Consider the following 20,154-nt stretch of genomic DNA (forward strand, 5'->3'; position numbering starts at 1 on the left):
TGATGCATCAAATACTTTAGGGCATGGAATTGGAGCAATCTTGGTATCACCAAACGGGAATCATTATCCGTTCACTGCAAGACTGAACTTCTTCTGTACCAATAATATCGCAGAATATGAGGCCTGTATCATGGGGCTTCGTGCAGCTATCGAACGAAACATCAAGATCTTGGAGGTGTCGGGGACTCACCCTAGTGATTTACCAAATCCGTGGAGAGTGGGAAGTGAGGGACTCAAAATTGATTAAGTACAATGATTTAGTGGTGGATTGATCAAGGAATTCAAAGAAATAGCTTTTCATTACTTCCACGAGAAGAGAACCAATGGTGATGCCACGCCACTTTGGCTTCAATGTTCAAAGCAAGTAGAGAAGCGAAATAATGCCCTCAAAATGAGCATATCTGAGGTCCCCGCACACTTGTTGTAGCATTGAGAAAGAAGTAGACGGACGGCCTTGGTTCTATGATATCTTAGAATATATCAAGAATCAAAGGTATCCCGAACAAGCGAATGAGAACGATAAAAGAACAATTAGAAGAATGGCGGTGGATTTGTTCTTAATGGGGATATCTGTATAAAGAGGAAAGGATCGATGCTTTTGAGATGTGTGGATGATGTTGAAGCCGAAAAATACTTGAAGAGGTCCATGAGGAATTTGCAAAACGCATGTCAATGGTTTCAATATGGCGAAAAGATCATGAGACTCGGTTATTATTGGTGACAATGGAAAATGACTAAATCAATTTTGCGAGAAAATGCCACAAATGTCAAATCTATGGCGATAAAATTCATGTAGCCCCTTCACCCCTTCATGTCATGACTTCTCCGTGGCCTTTTTCTATGTGGGGCATGGATGTCATAGGGCCAATTTCTCCAAAAGCATCAAATGGACATCGATTCGTTTTTGTGGTCATTGATTACTTCACAAAATGGATAGATGCCGCTTCGTTTGCCAATGTGACGAGGACTGCAGTTTGCAGGTTTTTGAAAAAGGAAATCATTTGCCGGTATGGTTTGCCTGAAAGAATCATTTCAGATAGTGCCACGAATCTGAACAATAAGATGATGAAAGAAGTGTGTGAGCAGTTCCAAATAAAGCATCATAACTCCTCGCCCTATCGCCCAAAGATGAACGGGGCTGTTGAAGCAGCCAATAAAAATATTAAGAGGATCATTGGGAAAATAACTGAGACATATAAAGATTGGCACGAGAAGCTTCCATTTGCTTTGTTTGCATATCGCACATCTGTGCGAACATCTACGGGAGCAACTCCTTTCTCTCTGGCTTACGGAATGGAAGCTGTGCTACCTATTGAGGTTGAGATCCCCTCCCTGCGAGTCTTAATGGAATTAAAGTTAGAAGAAGCAGAATGGGTTCGAGCTCGATATGATTAGTTGAACCTCATCGAAGAAAAACGTCTAAGAGTAATTTGTCACGGCGGATGTACGGAAGAGAATGATCGCGCCCATGACAAGAAAGTATGGCCAAGAGAATTCCACGAAGGAGAACTCAGTCTTGAGGAAGATTCTCCCAATACAAAAGGACTGCGAGGAAAATGGGCACCAAATTGGGAAGGACCATACGTCGTAAAGAAGGCATTTTCGGGAGGACCTTTGATCCTTACCGAGATGGATGGCAAGGAGCTCTCAATCCAGTGAACTCGAGATCTTTGTGAAGAAATATTATGCTTGAGATGAAAACCGAAAAGGGCATCAAAAAAAAAGGGATCAAAGCGAAAACCCGCAAAGGCGTCTTGATTAGCACAAAATATTAGGATGAAAACCGAGAGGCGTCCTAATGAGGTAAACACAGCTTAAAGAGCGTGGCGTTTTAACAATGGGTCAAACAGTGAGACTACAGATTTGAAGCATTTCGAAAGCTCAAATCTTCTACACAAGAAGCCGCTTCGAAAAGATTTTGATTGAGGAGCGAGGAAGAGTTCATGTGTTGAATATCTAGAGCATTTGTATCCATTGAATACGATCCTTTCTTTCTTTTTGACATTTTTACTCTCATTGGTTAACTTGCTTTGTTTGCCACATTTGAAATAGATGAATATGAAATATCATTTTTGTCCCTATCTGACCTTTTTCATGCATCTCATTATGTGTTTATTTACATGATAAATGGTGAAATGACACACTCTAAGCAAAAGAAATGTTAAGCATTACCTGGATGAAAATTTGATAAGCACAAGAGTCTCAAAGTAAGAACAAAGTTCAATCGGGGGCAAAAGAGTGATATCTGAGAAACGTCGATTACTCGTGAAGCTTGAAGACAGGTATAAGGCCTGAAGAGAAAGTCGAGAATCAAAGCAATGAACACAGATCCTCAACAATCGTGGCTAAATGGACATACGATAAACATGCTTAAGGAGCACTGCATAATCATGTAAGCATAAAAGCATTTAAGACAAACATGTGCATATCATGATAACATCATACATGGCATATACAGGTACTCCAACAGAGCAAGAAATCTTGAATGAAAGTCGAATGAATCAAAGGAAAAGACACGAATTCTACCAAAGGACGTGTTTTGGTATTTTGATGTTTTTAATTCATGCTTTTCAAGGAAAATCAACTCATATTGCGAGAGATGAGTTGAGCCTCAAGACACGTTGAGGTATTTTTAATTGTTGTTTTCAAAATCAACTCATATTGCGAGAAGTGAGTTGAGCCTCGGGACACGCTTGAGGTATTTTAGTTTTAAATTGACTCATATTGCGAGAGGTGAGTTAAGCCTTTTAATTTTGTTTTTCAAAATCAACTCATATTGCTAGAGGTGAGTTGAGCCTCGGGCACGCTGTTGAGGTATTTTCAATTTTGTGTTTTAATCAACTCATATTGCGAGAGATGAGTTGAGCCTCAAGACACGTTGAGGTATTTTTAATTTTGTTTTCAAAATCAACTCATATTAAGAGAAGTGAGTTGAGCCTCGGGGCACTGTTGAGGTATTTTTAGTTTATGTTTTAAATTGACTCATATTGCGAGAGGTGAGTTAAGCCTTTTAATTTTGTTTTTCAAAATCAACTCATATTGCTAGAGGTGAGTTGAGCCTCGAGAACCGCTGAGGTATTTTCAATTTTGTGTTTTAATTTCAACTCATATTGCGAGAGGTGAGTTGAGCCTCGAGTCACGTTGAGGTATTTTCAATTCTGTTTTCAATTTACGTTGTTCAAGAATCAACTCATATTGCGAGAGGTAGGTTGAACCTTTTAATTTCTACTTTTTCAAAATCAACTCATATTGCGAGAGGTGAGTTGAGCCTCGAGACACTGTTGAGGTAATTTCAATTCTGTTGTCAAAAAATCAACTCAGATTGCAGTGGCGAGTTGAGCCTCGTGTCACACGCCGAGGTATTTTCAATTTCCGTTTTCAATTTTGCCTTTCAAAAAATCAACTCATATTGCGAGAGGTGAGTTGAGCCTCGGGACACTGTTGAGGTAATTTCAATTCTGTTGTCAAAAAGTCAACTCGTATTGCGAGAGGTGAGTTGAGCCTCGGTCACACGCCGAGGTATTTTCAATTTCCGTTTTTCAATTTTTGCCTTTCAAAAAATCAACTCATATTGCGAGAGGTGAGTTGAGCCTCGGGACACTGTTGAGGTAATTTCAATTCTGTTGTCAAAAAGTCAACTCGTATTGCGAGAGATGAGTTGAGCCTCGGATCACACGTCGAGGTATTTTCAATTTCCATTTTCAATTTCGCATTTCAAAAAAAAAAATCAACTCATATTGCGAGAGGTGAGTTGAGCCTCGGGACACTGTTGAGGTAATTTCAATTTCTTTTTCAAAATTCAACTCATATTGTGAGAAATGAGTTGAGCCTCAAGACACGTTGAGGTATTTTCAATTTCTTTTCAAAAATCAACTTATATTGCGAGAGGTGAGTTGACCCTTGGCTCATCTTGCTGAGCTATTTTCAATTTCTATCTTTCAAAAAAATCAACTCATATTGCGAGAGGTGAGTTGAGCTTCAGATCACACACTGAGGTATTTTTTCAATTTATATTTTTCAAAAAAATCAACTCACATTGCGAGATGTGAGTTGAGCCTCGGGTTACATGTCGAGGTATTTTCAAAATCTGTTTTTCAAATTCTGTTTTCAAAAATCAACTCATATTGCGAGAAGTGAGTTGAGCCTTGGCTCACGTGCTGAGCTATTTTCAATTTCTGTTTTTTTTTCAAAAAAATTCAACTCATATTGCGAGAGGTGAGTTGAGCTTTTTAATTTCTGCGAGAGTTGAGTTGAGTCTTTTAATTTCTGTTTTTCAAAAATCAACTCATATTGCGAGAGGTGAGTTGAACCTCCAGTCACATATCGAGGTATTTTCAAAATCTGCTTTTCAAGTTAAGTTTCAAAAAATCAACTCATATTGCGAGAGGTGAGTTGAGCCTTGGCTCACGCGCTGAGCTATTTTCAATTTCTGTTTTTAATGTCTGCTTTAGAGAGTCAATTCATATTGCAAAAAATGAGTTGAGCTCAGGATCACATGCCGAGTAGAGAATAAAGATTGAAGCTGATTGAAGACGTCAGATTCTGCCTCCTTAAAGTTGTAGTGGAGTTGATCGAGGGCATCAGATCTTGCCTTTCTGGAGTCGCAGAAGAGAAGACCAAAACCTTATCTCACTGAAGCGATAAAAGAGCATATTGAAATTGTAGATCTTATCTTTCCGAGATTACAATGAAGCGGATCGAAGCCACAAATCTCATATCCTTGAAGTTACTTTGGAGCAGATTGAAGCTACAAGGCATATCTCGAATTTGCAGTGGATTGAACCAAAGCTACAAGATGCGGTGGATGAAAAGAGACTAACTAAACAAGAAGAGTTCCAAAGCAAGTCAAGACCTAGCAAGACCGGCAAGTTTGGTCTTCCTTGAAAGTCTTTGCTCTATTATCGTTGCACGACAATGAGCAAAGAGGGCAACATAGAAGCCCAAATTGCAGGCCCAATTATATGAAAACCCAACCAAACCTCTAAACCCACTAAAACCCTTAACCCATGACCCATTTACATCTACCCAAACCCAATTCAAAAGCCCATTAAGCCCCCAAAAAAACCTAACCCAAAAAAAAAAAAGAAAAAAAAAAGAAAAAGAAAAACCTACCAAAAAAAACCTAACCCAAAAAAAAAAAAGAAGAAAAAAGAAAAACCTAACAAAAAAAGATAAAAAAACCTAGCCACCTAACCACTTTCCCACTTGCCCCATTTTTCCTCCCATTGTCTACCACCACCACCTACAAAATAGAAAAAAAAAAAAAGAAAATCATGTAAAAGATGGCTATAAAAAGCCATTCAAAAATCATGTAAAAAAGAGGAGGGGGGATTTTACAAAGATTGAAAAAAAACATAAAAATCCCTTCAAATTTTGAACACAAAAGAAACATCAATAAAAGGTTGCATCTTTTCTTTTTCCTCTTCTTTGAATTTTTTTCTTTTTTTTGTATTGTTTTTTCTTTCTTTATATATACATATATTGTTAAAAAATTTAACTTTTCTGCCCACGTGTGGTGGTGGCGGTGGTCGACGACGGTGACATGACCGACGATCAACCGATGACCGCCCCCTTGGCGGATTTCCTTTTCCCCTCCTTCTCTCTTCTTTCCCCTTCTTTTTTAGGTATTTTATATATATTATGTATATATTTTTAATGCCATTAGTTATATATTTCTTATGTATATATTCTTAAATACTATTATATACATATATATATATATATTTTAAATACCATATTGTGTATATATTATTATTACAAATTATTACTATTGCTAGTATTATTATAACTATTATTATATTAGTGTATATTTTATGTACATATGTATATATATATATATTTTGCACATATCATTATTTTATATTATTGTTGTAAATTTTTATGTATATATTTTTTAGGTACGTTTCCTAATATTTTCTTTTATTGTAGATATTATTATTATTATTATTACATACTTTTATTATATGCATATATATATATATATATATATATATATATATATATGTATTTTATGTACATATTATTATTTTATATTATTATTACCAAATATATCATTTTTCCTATTTTATTATTAGTACATGATTTGTTTTATTTTGTAAATATCATTATTATTGTTATTCTAATATTCTAGTATTCCATGTTAATATTTTTCATTAATGATATCATTTTTTTGCGTCCTTTATCTATTTTAATTTCTCACTTTAGGAATATTTTTCTCATGTTTTAATTAATTTCAAAAATAAGGCAATGTACCGATTTAATATTAAGCCATCGATTTCATCGCTATGTTGGGTGAAATTCATCGACTTGTGTTAAAAAACAGGACACCCTTTCTAAAAAGAAATCGAAAACTAAAATTCTCATTTTCAATCGGATCACGATTAAATATTATATTGAACTCGTATTTTTGAAAATCAAGTCAACAAATGTTTATGAGATACCAATTTTGGGCGTCGCGAGGTGCTAATACCTTCCTCACAGAATCGACTCGAACCCCAATTTTTCTCTGGACTTTCACGTAGACCTAAATTTGGCCTTCTTTTTATTTTAAAATAATTTTATTAGGTGTCCGATCACACCTATAAAAAAGGATCGGTGGCGACTCCCTTTGTTAATAAAATCGAAAGTTGGTTTTCAAATGTTTAATAAATCGCCACAATTAGCGACCAAGCGAAACTAATTTTTTTTTTTACGTCGCTACACTTATCATGAAACATTTTCCTAACCCATTATCATGAAACATTTACCTAACCCATTATCATGGAATATTTACCTAACCTATTATCATGAAACATTTACCTAACCCATTATCATGGAACATTTACCTAACCTATTATCAATTTGTATCAATTTGTACCATAAATTATGGATATCAAGTGTACATTTTGTCTACAACAACATGATGGTTGGCCACTTCATGTAAAATGGGAGGTTTGTCATGCAAATCCTCCTATTTTGCACTCCTATTTATTTGGCCACTTCAATTTAGCCTATAGCATTTTCAAACATTTTCACATAGGTCCTATTTCATAATTTCACCCCATTTTTCTTATGGAACAAAAATTAACTAAAATAGTCGGGTTCTATCTTAAGCTTAGGCTTTCTAGAGGCCCACTAACATAATTAAACCTATGCCAACATTCATAGGATTCCCGAAAATTAGGGCGTTACAATTTTATATATGAATTTTAATTTTGTGCAACTGTACACGTAAAACTCTAACTATGGTTCAAATATATATTTAAAAATTTAATTTTGATTTAATCATACACATTTAAAGAAATAATTTAGAAGGATTAGATTAAATCGAAATTTTATGTATAAAATTATATAAAATTATTAAAATTTATCTATACAATTACACATTAAATCATAGTCTATATATAATTTTGGTATTTAATTACACAAATTAAAAAGTAAAATCATGCAAAAATATAAGTTTTTTTTTTTAAACCAACGATGAAGAATGCAGCATTTGTCATAAATTAATTTTAAGAGACCCATACCCAAAATAAAGAGAGGAAAAAAAATCAATGCAAGTATTGTACTTTTTCTTTTGTTCTATTTCAATCAATTCATTATCAATGATCTGTTCATCACCTGTGAAAGGATAGCAGTTCTTCAAGATTTCGATGTCGGATAGCCTCATCTCAAAAAAAAAAAAATTATCTTTCTCGAAAAAGGAAAAATATTATTCTAAAAGGAACCACAAATTGATATAATTATAATTTAGTAATTAGTACCCTACATAAATGAGATAATTTTGGGTTTTGTTTTAGTACGAAGTGATCACTCTATCGTTAAGCTCTGTTATCTCTCTAACAGTAATCTTACGTGACAGTCTAAATAGATTTTAAATATTAACTTGAATGTCTAAGTGGGACGAGAATAGGTTTTAATAAAATAAATTTAATTAATTTAAAATTTTAAATTAATTATATATTGAACTAGAAAACAAAAAACCGATTTTCACATTTTCTTTATATATAATAATAAAAAAAGCTTTTGATAAATTTGTTACCAACTCAGTAAGAATATTAAATATTAGTATAGATTAATAAGGAAATAGAAAAATATTCTTTATGTAAAAGAAAAGAATAGGACAATAATTTCTACCTTTTCTATTATTGATTTTTACTTCTTTTTTGTTTGCCCTCAATTTTTACGTCTAAAGGGGACTAGAAATATTTAGAATAGTACAATAATGCATGCATGGCCATGTATGGTCCAACCCGAATTAATAGCAAAAATAATTGAGGCATACGCGTCGACTAGAAAATGTATAGCAAGTATGAGATTTTATCCAATCATATTCACAACTTGATAGCATATGTGCAAATATGCACCATTCATACATTTATCAAGTGTCATTGGGGTAGTTGTGCCTTAAATATTTTTATTTATAAGGGGCTTCCAACCAAACCTTTTCTCTTTCATGCGGTTGAAGTAACTTTTGATGGACCCGAAAGTAGATTAGGAGCAGTTGAGTAATGCTTAAATTTTAGAGTGATCTAACGATTAGCTTTGGAGATAAGAGGACAAGAGTTTGAAACTTTTTGCATAAATTTGGAGAAATTGAGGCTAGTTTGGAAAGAGGAGGTCGAAATGATGCTAGAATGAACTTTTAGCTGTAGCCAACACTAGCAAGTACTGACCAACTGGTAGATTCTGAATTAGGCTTGTTTTCTGAATTTTGGTTTATTTTATTATTTCTTTTATTTTTTTAATTGAATGAACTTAAAAGTAAATAAGAGTATAAGAAAAAAAGAAAACCATATCTATTTTAAAACATTTGTCTGACACTGGCAATCATACTAGCTTAACATACAAGTCTAATAATACCTATATACTGGAAACTAGGTTATTGTTTTATGTAGGAGTAGAAATAACAGTAATTTGTTCATCAGAGAAACTTGTTTTGAGTGCATATTGTGTTGTAAACAAACGATTTTGATCAGTTTGTGACCAAGCTTTCATGAGGAAAGATTTAGTGAGAGAGTAAATCTAGAGTGTTATTCATTGATTTATTTTTTTTGAGATCCAATTGTATCTTTAGTTGCATTTTATAGTACAACTGACTAGCAATTCAATGTTAATAAATGGTATTAGAACTAGACACTAAACTAATTTGGTGAAGATCTTACTATTGAATTGTTGAGACATGAAAGGAAGCTTGATTTTTAGATCCCTATCCTCGATTGCTCCAACTACGCATTTTAAAAAACACACATGATTACATTTATTAGTTTCCTCGATAAGAAGACATGGAGGACAGTGCTTACTAGTTGAGATCCACCGGCAATTGAAGTTGACGGTGTAAGGACATCCAAGCCATAGACTACCTAAATTATTAAGATAAGGTAGGCAACTTCAACTCCAAGACGTTAAATGTCGTCTTTAATGGAGTAGAACTCCAGGAATTAAAGAGACTATTGTTGTAGGCTAATTTTGACCCAAATATAATCAAATATTCACCGCAATTTCATCAGCTCAACATTATTAAACCTAATCTAAACCAACAGCCCACCTAAACTAACCTACTAAACATTTTCCAGCAAAGAAAAAAACCCTAGTCACCTCCCCACTTTCCTCTGACACCAGCCACCATCACCTGCTCCACCAGTCACCCCCATACCCTGCAAAAACAGAGCAAACAAGCAAGACGGGAAAATATGGCAAAAGTAATAAAAATTTTTGTAAAAGATGGCTATAAAAAGTCATTCAAAAATGTTGTAAAAATGGGGGTTTATTTTTTTTTAAAAGAAAGATTGTAACATAGATATTGGAAATAAAAACGGATACGAAAACAAATAAAGAGAAGGAAGGTTCAAGAGGTTTAGTTTTGTTCTTTTTTTTTTTTTTTCCTTTTTTCTTCTTTTTGTTCTGTACTTACCTTGTTTTTTTCATATTTATTCATTGTTTTTTTTTCATATTTATTCATTGTTTTTTTTTTCCTTTTCTTTTTTCAAGAAAATATTTTTTAACAAAGAAACATAAAAAATTTTAAAGTAGGCGTACCTAGGTTGCGCTCCTTCGCTGTACACGGCGGTCACCGCCGTCGTCGTTGGCGGTAGGGCGGGTCTCTAAGGAACCCAATCGACAGAAAGAAAAAGGGGGAGGGGAAGAGAGCATGAAAGTTTTTTTTTTTTTTAAGATTGGGGGTTGAAAATGAAACACAAAAAAAAAATCTTTGTTTTTAAATAATGGTGTTGAAATGGCACTATTTTGTTTGGTGGGTGGGGTCTGTGCACTTTCCCTAAAAGGGAAATTTATGCGTTTAGTCCTCCTCTCTCGCAACCTCATTCAATTAACCCCCATTTTCTATCTTCTTTTGTTTTTTAAATTTGGCCCTCAGATCTTGTTTGGTTTTCGTTTTGATCCCTAATTAACTATCCAATATTTATACTTTTATATCCCAAATTTTAATTTGTTTTTAGCCATGTCCTAAATCTATTTAATTTATTTATTAACCTTTTTTTTTAAATGTTTCATTTATATGTTATTTCAAATATTTTATATGTTGTTTATTTACATCATTATTATAAATATTTTATATATATATTTTTGTACATTTCCTAATATTTTCTTTTATGGTAGATATTATTATTATTATTATTATTATTATTATTATTATATGCATATATATGAAGTATCTTTTATGTACATATTATTTTATATTATTATTACCAAATATATCATTTTTTTCTTATTATTAGTACATGATTTGTTTTTATTTTCTTTTTTTGCAAATGTCATTATTATTGTTATAATAATTTCTAGTATTCCATGTTAAAATTTTTCATTAATGATATAATTGTTTGCGTCGTTTATCTATTTTTAAATTCTCACTTTAGAAATATTTTTTCTTATGTTTTAATTAATTTCAATAAATAAAGCAACGCGCCGATTTAACATTAAGTCGTAGATTTCATCGCTATGTTGGGTGGAATTTGTCGGCTCGTGCTAAAGACGGAACACCCTTCTAAAAAACCAAAAAAAATAAAAACTAAAATTTTTTGTCTTTTCAATCGGGTCACGACTAAATATTACATTGAACTCGCATTTTTGAAAATCAAGACAACACGTGTTTATAAGATACCAATTTTGGGCGTCGCGAGGGTGCTAATACCTTCCCCGCGCGTAACCGACTCTCGAACCTTATTTTTCTCTAGACTTTTGACGTAGACCTAAACTCGGCCTTCCTTTTGTTTTAAAAAATAAATCTAATAGGTGTCCGATCACACCTAGGAAAAAGGATCGGTGGCAACTCCCTCTTTATTTTAAAATCAAACTTCAGTTTTCAAGTTTTCAATAAATCGCCACAATTAGCGACCAAATCTAAACATTTTTACATCGCTACAGCTGGCGACTCCGCTGGGGACTTCCATTTTTGAGAGTCGAGTTGAATTAAACGCGTGTTGTCAAAATTTTCAAATTTCCGTGTTCAAATTAATATTTAATCATGATCCTTAAGTTTTGTTTTCGAAAAAAATCATACATACATATCTCCTAATTTGTTTTATCTTTTGTTTTTCAGCTTTAAGTTTTACGGTTTTAGTTTTGTAGTTTTAAAATAAATGAAAGGTTTGCAAGTTTCTCCCTACGCATCGTGCACTTGCATTTCGCATAATATGAGCTCTCAACCCGGGCCCCGTCCGTTTAAGTGAAAGTAAACGCTACGCCTTCGTGAGTTAACTCGTCCCTCCGCACAGGCTAGTGAATACTTTCGGGTTACATATGACTTATGCTTTCGTGAGTTAACTTGTCCCTCCGCATAGGCATCAGTAAATGTAATCCCTCGAATTGAACTCGTGAGTCTGTGATGGGCTATGACCGAGGCTTCGTACTAATCTTAGTAGATGACAGTACGGACAATTCGAGTACCTATCTAGAACCAAAACCGCATATAATGAACCATACGAGCCACCTAACTAGAGCCATGCTGAACCTCCGTTCATTTAGTAGTCACCAAAATAAGCGCACGGGAGGAACGCCTCTTGCCTTTTGCATTTTCATTGTCTATACAAAGGGGATTGGGTCTGTTTAATAAACTAGATTTGGGTAATTTGATTCGTTCAATTTTCCATATTTTTTCTATCTGTATTTAATTACTAATCAAGATTATTTGTGTTTGCCGTATTGTTTTTCATAATGCATTATAGGCATCATATTAGAAAGGTGTTGACTAAAGATCGGTTGCCAAAAAACGGGTTTCTAATGGAAGAGTCAATTATACAAACAACCGAGGAAAATGCCGTAGTCCGAGATTGGTCTCTAAAAACTCAGAAAGAAAAAGGGGATAGTCTAGTGGAGGGATGTATTGCCAATTTGCCCGAGCACGTAACTGTAAATGTTCGCCAGAATAACCTTGAAGATTTGGTTCGGGTTTGGAATCAGTGGGACTCGGATACTAGAGGTATCTTCGCTGAGAGATATGGAGACATAGCCAACTTGATTGCTGTCAGCGTAGACGAACGATTGATCCAAGCCATGGTCAGATTTTGGGATCCAGCCTACCATTGTTTTACTTTCAATCAGGAAGACATGACCCCGACTATAGAAGAGTACACTGCTTTGCTCCGTGTCGATAATATACAACCCTATAAGATATATGTGAAAGAGCCTAAGCCAATGACCTTCAAGAAAAAGTTAGTAAGAGTGACAGACATGACTGACGCGTGGCTCGAAAAATAGATAAAGAAGAAGAATGAAACCATTTGTATCCCATGGTCTTCCCTACGAGACTTGGTTCTAAACCATCTCGACATGTTAAAAAGGGTAAATCTGTTCGCTCTGGCCATTTACGGTTTGATCATCTTCCCGAAGGTCCTTGGACACATAGAAGTTGCGGTGGTAGATTTCTTCGAAAGATTAAAACAAGGAATCAACCCCGTCCCAACTATCCTGGCCGAAACCTTCAGATCATTAAGTAGCTGTAGGAAGAAAGGGAAAGGTCGTTTTATTGGATGCGCGCAGTTACTTAATGTTTGGATTCTGAGCCACTTCTAGAAAGTAGAGTGCACACCGTTCCATATGTTTTCTAAAACATTCTCACCGTTAGAACCTTATCTCAAGAAAGAATGGCCGAAGGAGGTCACTGAACAACACTGGGTCTCAGTCTTTTAGAATCTTCGCGCCGATGACTTAACTTGGAGAGCCCCGTGGATACGCCCGTCAGTTCTGCTATACAAGGTTAGAGATCAAGATTGGGTGCCACTACTCGGATTATGGGGAGGAGTCGGATATGCCCCATTATTAGTCCAAAGGTAATTTTCTTCGCGGCAATTCATACCCGCCACTGGAGGATTGGCACAATCCGAGTTCGCTTTTGCGGGTGAAGGATATATGAAGAAGGTCCGAGACAATGAAAAATCTTGGAAGAAAATTCATCTAATGGAATTGGCCTTATATGCTGATACCCTAACTCAAGATTACGACATATGGAGGAAGCAACGAATAAATAGTCAGCAAATCTCATCAACAACTCCACCGTCCAGAATATTTTCTCAGAGGAAATGTCGTCTGAGCTAGAAATAGCAAGACAAGAATTTGAACGAGAAAAGGCCAAGATGTCTCGGGACCTTAATGCCCTTCAAGAAGAAAACTACCAATTGAAGATCGACATTCAGATTGAAAGATCCAGAACCGAGAAAGTGCAAAAAGAAGTTGAAGTCGTGAGAAATGACTTAAGAGACCTCCATCTGGAAAATAAAAGTTAAGTGGCACAATGAAAAATAGTGGGCTGGGCAAGTCATCGGCAGAATGGAAAGAGGAGATAAGCAACATTAAAGGAGGGATGGAATTTTGGAAAGGAAAAGCAAAGAAAGAGGAAGAAAAGGCTGCGCGGGCTATGATAGAATTGAGGAAGAAGAACGCCGAATATGAAATAGTGTCTGCCAAGGTGATGACTAGTCGATCTAAACGTCAAGAACTAAAAGAAAGGATACGAGAGTTAGAAGATATGTTGCAAGATCATCAACAACAGTTAGATACTCTCTTGAAGGCTTTGGAAGAAAAAGATTGTCAGTATGATAGAGACATTCGTGCTTGCGAAGAGGGCCTCCAGGAAAAAAAAAAGGCAACTTAGCTATTTGATCAATAAAGTTCGTGGGGTAGCCATGCACGTGGTACAATTATCAGAAGAAGCTGAAAATCTCAGTTGCCAATTCCCACCAAGCCAACGATCGAGCATATCGAAATTCCTAGAGCGAATAAAGAAATATAGAGATATAGCTAGAAAGTTTGTGTAATAGCTGAATCAAAAATGGCAAAATGTTTTGTAATGAACTCTTTTGATGAATGAAATGCCTAAATAGGGGCTATCTTGAAATCAACACTAATTCCTTACATGTCATTCATGACTAATATCCATTTGGCATTCAAGCATTCATGCATTTATTCATTCATTGATGGCATATCCCGTACTCATTTGCTGAGGTTAAAACGTACAATTCGCAGTTGCAATACTTCAAATCTGGAACCACGCCACTCGTATAGAACGAGTCGGTAAACTAGAACAATGGAGGCTGAATTCAATGAAAGGATTGAAAGAATGGAAAGAATCCAAAAGGAATTACAAGAGCAATTGGCTAGGTCACAGCAAGAGATGAGAGACTTAATGGTGGGATCACAAGAAGAATCATTCGAACAGAAGGATCAAATGGCCAAGATGATGGAGATGATATCAGCTTTAGTTAAAGGAAAGGGACCCATGCAGAGCCCTGACATTGAGAATCTTGGTCAAGAGTTAATCACAATCAATACCCGCTCTATCCCCCCGGATTCACTCCACCACACGCCCGCGCAGCACAAAGAGGGTACACCCAAGGAGAACCCACAGACCCAGAGCAACGGTCGGTGCCACATACTCATTTAGGGCAAGAAATATTCATATCAAATTCTGGAGCTAATCCCGCCAATCCAATTGTTCCAGATTTGGACGATCCAGCGGAAATAGCCAGGTTGAGAACGGACGATCATGAGGCTCAAGAGAAGTATAGGAGCTTAGAGGAAAGACTCAAAGCAATAGAGGGTACTGAAGCCTTCTCTGCACTAAGTGCCAAAGAGCTCAGTTTGGTGCCCGATCTAGTTCTGCCTCCGAAGTTCAAGGTGCTTGATTTCGAAAAATACGATGGCACGAGATGTCCAAAGGCGCATCTTGTCATGTTTTGCCGAAAAATGACTGGTTACGTGAATGAAGACCAGCTACTCATACATTGTTTTCAGGACAGTCTAGTAGGATCGACTCTTCGGTGGTACAACCAGCTTAGTAGGGAAAGGATCCGATCTTGGAAAGACTTGGCATTAGCATTCTGTGAGCAATACAAGCATGTATCGGATATGGTACCAGACCGGATGACTTTGCAAATGATGGAGAAAAAACCGTCAGAAACTTTTAGACAGTATGCGCAGAGATGGAGGGATGTCTCAGCCCAAGTGGAACCCCCATTAACGAAAACGGAGATAACCGTTATTTTCATCAACACTTTGAAAGCACCGTTTTATGACAAACTAGTGGGAAGTGCCACGAAAGACTTTGCGGATATTGTAATATCCGGTGAGCTTATAGAGAATGCCGTCAAGAGCGGTAGAATGGAAGGTCAAGAAAGTTCAAGAAGGGCAGCGCCCATGAAGAAGAAAGAACCAGAAGCCCACATGGTGGGAATGGGAAGCCGTTATGCCCCGAACCCATATTCAAACCAACCCCGACCTCAAAATTATCCTCCTCCGAATTTCTATTATCCTCCTCAGACCCCTTACTACCGAGCACAACCTCCTTTCTACCCCGTATACGCCATGAACAACCAAAGGCCCGTCACTACATTCCCACAAAATACAATACCCGCCCAAGGCCAACCCAAAAACGAGCAGAGGCCAGCAAAACCCTATTCCGAGAAACCACAATTTACCACTATTCCTGTGTCATATGGGGAGCTGTACCCAAAAATTTTGGATAAGCAATTGATATCCCCGCATTATATGGCACCCTTGAGGCCCCCATACCCGAAATGGTACGACCCAAACGCTAGTTGTGCATACTATGCAGGAAACCAGGGACATTTCACGGAAAATTGCCTAGCCTTTAAGAGGAGGGTTCAAGGATTAATTGATGCGGATATCCTACGATTCGATAGTGCCAGTAATGCAACTGGGAACCCGTTCCTTAACCATACTGAAGGGAATGTGAGCACAGTGGGGAAAGAAGATGAATGACAAGTTAGAAGATGTGTTTCAAAAATAAGGACGCCTCTGCAGAAAATCTGGGAGGCACTGGTTAAGAATGGATTGCTCTGTCACCCCGACGATAATCTCAAAAAAGAATGTCAGGTTTTTTGTGATTTTCATGGAATTGTAAGGCACGACATTCAATTATGTGAGGAATTTAAAAGGTTATTGCAAGACCGGATAGATAATAAGGAGATTGTGATCATTAATCAAGGAGAGGCCAATGAGAAAGAAGTATGTGCCTCTGAAATCAATCGTCAAGTTGTCCGTATAGCGCTGATCGACCATTCGTAATTTATTACGATGCAAGGAAGGAACCGGTGAAACCAAAAATGATAATTGAAGTACCGTCTCCTTTCCCTTACAAGGACAATAAAGCAGTACTATGGAAATATGACGTTAATATCGTCACACCTGAAGATGAAAAACCCAAAGCCATGACTGGAGGCGTTGGGAAAGTAGGTCATTTCACTTGTAGTGGAAGATGTTATTTGAAGGAGGTGAAGAAGAACAGTGACTTGAAACAGAAAGGAAAAGCACTGATGCACGTGACCAAAGAAGAGCATGAAACTGTGCCTGAACAAGAAGCTAAAAAGCCTGTGGACGAGGAGGAAGCACAGGAATTCTTAAAATTTATCAAGCACAGTGAGTACAACGTGGTAGAACAATTGAGTAAGCAGCCAGCACGAATCTCAGTATTATCTCTGCTGTTGAATTCAAAACCACACCAGAACGCTCTGCTGAAAGTGTTAAATCAAGCTTATGTGGCAAACAATGTATCCGTTGAAAAACTGGATAGATGGATGAACAACTTGAATGTGGATAATTTCATTTCCTTTAGTGACGATGAAATACCGCCTAATGGTAGAGGCTCAGTGAAAGCATTGCATATCACAACCCGTTGTAAGGGCTATATAATACCGAACGTGCTCATTGACAATGGATCGGCACTCAATGTCATGCCTTTGGCCACACTTTCCAGGATTCCGATGGATTTGTCCTATCTAAGGCCCTGCCATTCTACAGTAAGGGCATTCGATGGAACAAGACAAGAAGTTATGGGAAAAATCGAGATCCCTCTAGAAGTGGGTCCCTACATATACAATATTGAGTTTCAAGTCATGGACATTACACCATCATACAATTGTCTCTTGGGAAGACCTTGGATCCATTCTGTTGGAGCAGTACCATCATCCCTCCATCAAAAGGTGAAATTTATCATGGATGGTTGTTTGGTCACTGTCGAGGGAGAAGAAGACATTGTCGCATCTATCTCTGCTGATGCACCCTACCTCGAAGTAAGCAAAGACGCAGTAGAATGTTCGTTCTGATCCCTTGAATTCATCAATGCCACATTCGTCGCTGAGGGAAATAGAATTCCCGCGCCAAAACTGTCGAGAAATACCAAGATGGGTGTCAAATTGACTGTAGGAAAGGGAGCCCGAGCAAGGAAAGGTTTGGGAAGGTACCTGCAAGGAATAGTCAGGGCTCTAAAGCCAGTACACCACAAGCCCCGATACGGTTTAGGGTTCCAGCCGAACATGCGTCAAAGAAGAAAGTAGTGGAAGAAAGATCAGGAAAGAAGGATCGCAAGAACACTAGGCCGAGAACCAGAATGGGAGCCCATGGAATTCCCTCCTTTGTCAAGAATATTTACGTCTACGAGAATGATATACCCAAGGCAGTATAGTGCACAAAGCACAATGTCAATGATCGAAGAGGGTTTTCAGAATATCAGTATAAATGTCATTGACAAAGGAGCTGACCCGAGTAAAGACGTCTCAAAGATACGCCCTTGTCCCCCGGGTTTCATGTTGAACAATTGGACTGCCCAGGATCTTCTTGTAGTTTATAAGTCTTCAGAGTAATGCTCAAACGTTAACATTCTGTTATGTCCTTAGATATAACATAATTCTTTTTGTAAGAGCTTGCATTCACTCTTTATCATTTAAATGAATATCAATGAAGATGCATTTTGTCACGATTTTTTCGCATTATCACTAATTCTATAATCATTTTATAGCCTATCTTTACAATTGTCTCACGTCATACCATAACATTCAGTTTGTTGATTTCAATACTTAGATGCCCCTCTATAGTTTCCTTTTCCATTCAACTTTTAGGTGCTCAGATATCAACAGCATGAACAAACCCGTTACGAGTTCTGAAATCGATTTTGAGAAGGCTATTTGTTTAGGAGAATTTGAAGTCGAAGAAAATGCTGAAGACTATGTCTCGTCTCCTGACTTGCTAAGAATGGTGGAACAAGAGGATAAACAGATTTTGCCTCATCAAGAATCTGTTGAAACAATAAATCTGGGAACTGAAGAAAGGAAGCAAGAAGTGAAGATTGGGACTTCTATTTCAGGGGGCAGCAGGCATAATTTGATTGCTTTGCTCCGCGAGTACAAAGATGTATTCGCATGGTCATATCAGGACATGCCAGGATTGGAAGAAGATGTAACGGTCTATAAGCTCCCATTAAAGCCAGAATACAAGCCCATTCAACAAAAGCTAAGACGGATGAGACCTGAGATGTTGTTGAAGATAAAAGAGGAAGTCAAGAAGCAATTTGATGCTGGTTTCCTATAAGCCTCCAAATATCCAGAATGGGTGGCTAACATAGTCCCGGTACCAAAGAAAGACGGCAAAGTGCAAATGTGTGTGGATTATCGTGACCTGAATTGAGCAAGTCCTAAAGATAATTTTCCCTTACCACACATTGATACGTTGGTGGATAACACAGCAAAACATTCATTGTTTTCTTTCATGGACGGATTCTTGGGGTATAATCAGATCAAGATGGCCCCTGAGGATATGGAGAAAACTACCTTCGTAACAATGTGGGGAACATTCTGCTACAAGGTAATGCCATTTGGGTTAAAGAATGCTGGGGCAATATATCAGAGGGCTATGGTGACGTTATTCCATGACATGATGCATAAAGAAATAGAGGTCTACGTAGACGATATGATTGCTAAATCTCGAGGGGAAGAAGAGCATGTAGTGAACCTGAAGAAATTGTTCGACAGACTGAGAAAATTCCAACTAAAGCTCAATCCGGCCAAATGTACGTTTGGGGCTACCTCGGGAAAATTGCTGGGCTTCATTGTCAGTGAAAGAGGTATCGAGGTTGATCCAGATAAAATAAAAGCTATTCAAGAGTTACCACCTCCGCGCACGCCGAAGGAAGTCAGAGGATTTTTAGGGAGGTTAAACTACATCGCCCGATTTATCGCTCAACTTACCAACCAATGCGACCTAATCTTTCGACTCCTTCGAAAACATAATCCCGGAGAATGGAACGAGGAGTGCCAAGTGGCTTTTGACAAGATAAAACAGTATTTGTCTAATCCTCCAGTGCTAGTACCGCCAATGCCGGGAAGACCATTGATATTGTATTTGACTGTGTTCGAGAATTCAATGGGTTACGTACTGGGGCAACACGACGAGTCAGGAAAGAAAAAAAAGGTGATCTACTACCTCAGCAAAAAGTTTACTGAATATGAGGCAAAGTATTCGTCCATAGATTACTGCTGCGCTCTGGTTTGGGTAGCTCGAAGACTCAGGCAATATATGTTGTATCATACGACATGGCTAATTTCAAAGTTTGACCCAATAAGGTACATGATGGAATCACCCACACTCTCAGGAAGAATGGCACGATGGCAAATCTTACTATCAGAATATGACATTATCTATGTGAGCCAAAAGTCGATAAAAGGGAGTGCAATAGCTGACTTCTTAGCAACTCGAACAACGAAGGAATACGAGCCATTGAAATTTGATTTCCCAGATGAAGACTTAATGTGCATTACAGAAAAAGAATGTGAGTCATCAAAAGAAAAGTCATGGAGGATGAGCTTTGACGGTGCATCGAATGCATTGGGGCATGGGATTGGAGCAGTCTTAGTATCACAAGAAGGGAAC

The 20,154-nt window shown here is 37.1% G+C and overlaps 1 long non-coding RNA gene across 1 annotated transcript; it reads right to left on the reverse strand.

Annotated features, from left to right (window-relative positions):
- Positions 1–9,213: 9,213 nt before the first annotated feature.
- LOC108472833 (uncharacterized) lies at positions 9,214–10,194 on the reverse strand. The gene is made up of 2 exons (XR_001869607.2): positions 10,018–10,194; positions 9,214–9,635 (listed from the first exon to the last, which is right to left on the reverse strand). It is a non-coding gene; the product is annotated as an uncharacterized LOC108472833 (long non-coding RNA).
- Positions 10,195–20,154: the final 9,960 nt, after the last annotated feature.

Source organism: Gossypium arboreum, chromosome 11 (genome assembly GCF_025698485.1).
Source record: "Gossypium arboreum isolate Shixiya-1 chromosome 11, ASM2569848v2, whole genome shotgun sequence".
In the NCBI taxonomy this organism is placed as follows: domain Eukaryota; kingdom Viridiplantae; phylum Streptophyta; class Magnoliopsida; order Malvales; family Malvaceae; genus Gossypium; species Gossypium arboreum.